The sequence below is a fragment of the Heteronotia binoei genome, chromosome 1, assembly GCF_032191835.1.
Source record: "Heteronotia binoei isolate CCM8104 ecotype False Entrance Well chromosome 1, APGP_CSIRO_Hbin_v1, whole genome shotgun sequence".
Classification (NCBI taxonomy): Eukaryota; Metazoa; Chordata; class Lepidosauria; order Squamata; family Gekkonidae; genus Heteronotia; species Heteronotia binoei.
The window spans coordinates 91273892-91279891 of record NC_083223.1 but is presented as its reverse complement, the minus strand read 5'-3'; the positions used below and the strand labels follow the sequence as shown (position 1 = coordinate 91279891).

Sequence of the window (6000 nt, the reverse complement as noted above, 5' to 3'; positions counted from 1 at the left end):
GGGGCGGGGGGGGGGGCGGAACGGGACAGCTCAGGCTGGCGAAGAGAGCGGCCCTAGGAGGAGTTTCGTTTCCTTCGCCGCTTCCTGCTCCTCCTTCTCTAGCGTCTGTTATCGCTTCAGCTTGCTGCGTCTCCCGGCGAAGCAGTAGCCCCGCGCGGTGAGTGAAGACGCAGGAAACAGAGGCGGGAGGTTGGGCTGATGCTGCCCAAGCCTAAGCCTCGAGGTCTCGGGAGAACTGTGTGGTGGGGAGCGCCTGCTTATTTTGCAGGGTATGGCAGCAGCTGGAGGTTTAGTCGCGGTAGCTCTTGGGGACGGCGGGATCTTTCGGGGAGTGTTTTTGCGACCCTTGTTTAGTCGGCTCAGCAGCCATGTCGGCCTGCAGAGGGCACGGCTTCTTAGTCACTCTGGACTCTTGTTTAGGCCCTGGCCTAGGCGCCTGGAGGCTGACTGAACCACCGTCAGTGTGGCCTTCTTGTATTACGGCCTAAGCAGGCAGCTGGCGGGGGACAGATATGGGATGTGGTACCGCCTTATGGGCCTGTGGATGGGCGGGGTGGAGCTGGTAGAGGAGGTTAAGGAGTATGAACTGGAAATAATTCGTTCGCAAAAGGACCAAAGGGTTGCATACTTACTTGAGGGTAAATCTGTCCGTGTTGAGGTGGACTAGGCTCTCGAGTAAGTAGGCATGATCTTTAAAGCTGAATGACCAATGTGGCACTTAATCCCAAAGTAACTCCGGGTTTCAGGGCATGTAAAAAGAACAACTTTGATAAAGAACAGTGGGAGAGAAATCTGGTGGCATTTTAAAGAATAATAACATTTACAAGTGGAGCCCCTGAAAGGACTTGCAGAAGGCATTTTTTCTGCTCACCACAATTTTTTTCCTTTCCATAAATGCCCCCATTAGCTCACCTCATTAATTGCTCCCTTTTCACTGGCCAGCCAACCTACTTACTTTTATTTGCCATTCTCCCGTCTGTCTTAAGGTTTCCCTTTTTCCTTCCCCTTGGCAAGGAAAACTGCATGGTTCAGCTGTTGGCCTGGGCCAGTTGTGTTGTCCACTAGGCTCAGTTGCACAATGGGAAACCTGCCAAGACTTGGGGTGGGGCACCTCACTTCCACTTTTCTCACTTTCTCTCCTGGCACTGAACCATCAGTCTACCTTTTATGTACTCCCTTGAGCTGTAGTATTTCTTTCTTTCATTTGCTCCGCACCTTTCTCACAATGGGGGCAGAAAGGCGCTTACATGGTTCTCATCTCCACCATTTTATCCTTACAATAGCCCCATGAGTTAGGGTGGGCTGAGAGTGTGTAACTGGCCCAAAGGCACCCATTAGCACCACAGCAGAGTAGGGATTTGAATGTTGGTTTCCTGAAACTCTAACCATTAAACAGTTTGTGGGGTAGCTACTGTTGAAAAGCAGCAAGCAGCTAGGCCTGGATGAGTTATGTAAATCTCATGGTATGAAGTTGCCTGGTGGTTGCAGCCAGCCCTGGCCCAAGTATTGCCTCCCTTAAAGTCCAAAACAGCCCTGGAAAGGACCCTGCCCCTTTCCTGCTTTTTTATTGACAGAAACGAAGGCTTGAGGGCTGGCAATATTGTGATTGCCTACCACTGAGTGCATTTGTTTCTTAAATCTAAAGGTGCTGTATATATAACTTTGAGTGTTTGTAACCTCCCACTATATCTTTTAAACATAGATTTCAGGTTTTTCTGCAAACATGGGACTTTTCTCAGGTTCATAGAAAGAACTATTTTATCTGTTCATGGCGCTAGTTTTTAGATTTAAGTATCCATAGATGGGGCTATGTTGAGAACTAAATATATCTATAAACTTTGTGAGTCAGGACTCATTTCGCTGGACTCAGGTAATTGCTAATATGTTGGTGTTATAAGAAACAAAATTGGTAAATTGGACTCTTTGGGGATACCTTCTGTTGATTTAGGTTTATGCAAAAAAATAGTCTTTGACTTTTGGGTTTAACATTCTCCATATACCTGTAACTTGAAATTTATTAAATATTGCACTAAGTTCTGTGTCAGTGTTTTTCCTGAGGTTTTTATTTCCTTTCAGAGTAAAATGAGATTTGTCAAGAGATAAGTTAGAGATGTAAGTAAGGTCTACATCTATAAGTAGCTCACCTGAAGCAAAAGAAGATAACTTAGCCAGAGTCTCCTTGATAAATGTCAATTGATGTTTGTGAGGGATGTACATAAGAAGTGATGGTCACTTGTCTGTTGTCAAGGTGGCCCTTAACAAAAATATATTAACCCCTAGGATCAAGACAAAGGTCACAATGATGGAAGGAATGTTTGTCTGTAATAAGAACAGTGACCCCTATAACGTACCAGAGCTGGAGACGTAGGTCGGGCAACATACTTTATTGCAGGTACATTACACGCGAGAGAGCGAACACGCGGGCCGGGTCCCGCTTATATACATCGCCCGGAACATGCCCCCAGACTGGCCAGTCCAATCCTGGCCAGTCAACTTCCCGCCACTGATGGTGATTGGCGGGTGCTCAGCGCGCTCCGCGGAGTCGCCTGGGTGTCCCCAGTCGCCTCCGCTGGCGGCGCGGACTAACGCTATTGCGTTATAATGAAATGGTTGCGTTATAACGAAATGGTTGCGGCAATACACTACAACCCCTTTAGCTTTTGAGGAGTCTGCTGTGTGATATTGGTAGATAAAGTGTTTAGATTTAAATAAAAGTTGAGAATTTTAGATGTGCCACTAGATGTAAAAAGTTGAGAATTTTAGATGTGTTTGGTGTAGTGGTTAAGTGTGCGGACTCTTATCTGGGAGAACCAGGTTTGATTCCCCACTCCTCCACTTGCACCTGCTGGAATGGCCTTGGGTCAGCCATAGCTTTGACAGAGGTTGTCCTTGAAAGGGCAGCTGCTGGGAGAGCCCTCTCCAGCCCCATCTACCTCACAGGGTGTTTGTTGTGGGGGAGGAAGGTAAAGGAGATTGCGAGCCGCTCTGAGACTCTTTGGAGTGGAGGGCGGGATATAAATCCAATATCTTCAATATCTTCTTTTCTGCATGCAGATAATGCTAGGATGTTTCTGCAGAAATGTAGTCTCAAGCTATTTTCTTTTTAAAAAAATTATTTAATCCTCTACAATTTATAGTAAACACACTAAGAGTAGACTCCATTATGGTCTAAGAAGGATAACATATGTTTCAAATTTAGTTGAAAAAGGAGACATAATTCGAAAGATGAGAAGGAATGCAGAAGACCTAGTATTAGTTACTTTGTGGCTGTCTGGATAATTTTTTAAAAAGGATCTTAGTTTCCTTAGTTTACAGTAAGATAAAAATGTAGGTTGTATAATGCATTAAAATAGTTTAAAAACACTAGTTGCCAAAAATATGATGAAGCTGATGAGATTATTTTATGATCAACTTTAAAGTGAATAATACAGTGATTTTTTGAAAGTGCAGCTATAGTTGTTCTTGTATGCAAACCAACTCATCCTAACTTGGAATGACAAACTGTAAAGTTATAGGTGAACAATAAGGAACCACAACATTCTAACCAAGAAAAAAACTGGGCATAAAAGGTCCGGTTTGAGAGTACTGTCTTAAGTAGAAGAAAATGAAGAAAACAAAACACTCTCTATCCCTTTTCTTGTGGAGTTTTCAAATGGGACCCATCTGCCCCCTGACACCCACCATATAATATTAAGAAAAACCTGAAGCAGCATCTGTAAAGTACCATTACACTCATATTCAGGGAACCTTGATTAGCAAAGCCATAATAATAAAGAGAACTGAAGGTAAATATAGTCACTGTTCTCATCTCCCACTCTTCTGCTTGTCTTCTCTGTGGTCAGAAACTTTGATTTTGCTCCATCTAAAAGAGGGTGATGGAAAATTCAGTTTGTGCTTAGAAGATTTTCATGAGTGTTCTTCAGGAGTATCAAGATTTAGGGCAAACAGCAGGTCATTGCCCAAGTCTTTGTCATCAGCTTGCAGTATCAGGTAATGATATTTCACATGCAATAGTACTTGATTCTTGCCCCCATTAGCTTTGTAGTGACCGGTTTTAAAGTGTGTCTCATTTGTAGCATTTCAGCAGGAAGCTCAGGAAATGCAAGAATGGTAGAGTCCTTATACAGAAGCCCCATTGAGATCTGGCTCCTTGCAGGACTTTGAGTTTTGTTCTAATGTCTAGAAACTCCACCAAGATATCATGGGGGCCTCGTTGGTTGTTAACTTGCAAATGACCCAATCTGAAAGCTCTAATAATCATCAGAGCCACCCTGTCTTCCAAGTTGAGAATAAATGCCAGCCATGTTGATATAACATAGAAAGGTCCATATTATCATCCAATTGTTCAGCAAAACTACAGAATTTTACTATGCATTCTCTAGTTCCAGTGTTGCAGTTTGCAGATTCTGTCATTATTAGCCATACCTGTCTCAAATGCCATGTCTGCTGTTTTGGAGATTTTCTTTAATCAGGCTTGAATTGCAGTTAGTTGGTCAGCCAAGGACTTCAAGATCATATGGATTTTGTTTAGCATTGCAGACTTGTATTCTGCAAAAGAGTCTTTTAAGATCTTGTTTGAAGATTTTGTTTGGAGTAGGGAGGAGAAGAAGCCAGTCTATACAACCTCCACCATGTTTGCTGACTGATACCACACCCTTCATCTGTGCTTTTTCAGTTAGATTTTATTTACAACATTGGTTTTAAATAGTGTGTGTTTAGAATTAAGTTTAGATTGGTTCAGAACTACAACATTAGCTATATTCATGCACATTGTATAGTTCGTTAGATTGTGACCTAATGTGCAAAATGTCCATTAAAAGAGGGTGAAAGTCTACCTTTTTGCATGTCTTTAGCCTTCATAATTGTGTACAAAGTAACTTCTTAATTTTCAAAATATATGTTCTGCCTACAAAAGTTCTTACAGTACGCTTAAATACCCAGGATAACTACAGAGCCATCTGTGATGGACTGCACTTTTAAAAAGCTTACAAGTGCTGTACAAACAGCTTAAGGACTGTGAAGGGTTAATTCTTCACAGAACCAGAGAGCCTTGAGTGGCAGGCTGCTGCAAGCAATCTGATTGGTTAGTATCAGCTGAGCAGAGAAAATCTGGAGAGAGCTGCATGCTGAGGAGAGAGTCAGATTTCTTCCATGACTGAGTTGAGTCTGATTTCAGCTCCAGCTGAGAAGAGTCGATTACTGACAGTTTTGGAATTCAGCTCTAACTGAGAGCAGTTTTAACACAGACCGGAGAACTGGAAGAAAGTTGGCAAGGATAAGTGAATAGTTAGATGGAGACTCCCATTTGGGCTAAAGAAAGAGAGAAGAATTTCCTTACTCAGTCGAACAGGGAGTTAGCTCTGAAGAGTGGAGTGATCCCTGGTCTGGTCTGGTTAGAAACTGCATGTAGAAATCTTAAGAGTCAGTTAAAAGCTCAAGATTATTGCTTGTGTGATCAGAGAAGGGGTTTGGGTACTGGAAAGAGTGTACCAGTTTTCTGGAAACTAAATGAGTCAGTGAATACTCAAAGAAAGTGTACTGGAGTGTTTGGAAAACACAGGAACAAAAGCCTCTCAACATAAAGGTTTAAGTAACTGTGAATAGATTAAGGAATTCTCATTAGCCTGAAACATAAGAACTAAAGTCTGTGCATGCACTGATTTTACCTCAGAATTATTTGAATTGAGTTACCTGAGAACTTTCAACCCCTGATTTCACCTGACCTTTCCCTTCTATGTTGAATAAAATATTTTGTTAATTGCTGAATTTCAAAATGACTCAAGTGCCATTTTCAGTGGTTTAAGTTAAAAGGGCAATTCTGATCCTTCCCTCAGGTTCATACTGAGATAGGATGAGACAGCCATAGTTCTTCATGAAAGAAGAAAACAGACCATTAGGGTCTGCTTAGTCAGAAAGGGAAAGAAAAACGGAGGAAAGTCTTGCCTCTGTGAGAAGGAAGTGGATGGGGTCGTCATACCATCCTAAGCAAAATTACACCTT

At 42.5% G+C, this 6000-nt stretch overlaps 1 protein-coding gene across 2 annotated transcripts in view; it reads left to right on the top strand.

Moving 5' to 3' along the window:
- The window catches only part of USP45 (ubiquitin specific peptidase 45), a 94976-nt gene continuing 88976 nt past the window's right edge, over positions 1 to 6000 (top strand). The window contains exon 1 of one of the 2 annotated variants that reach the window (XM_060237495.1): positions 1 to 157. The gene's annotated coding sequence lies outside the window, so the exon portion shown is untranslated. The remainder of the gene's footprint in view (positions 158 to 6000) is intronic. The other variant, XM_060237497.1, reaches the window with a different exon arrangement.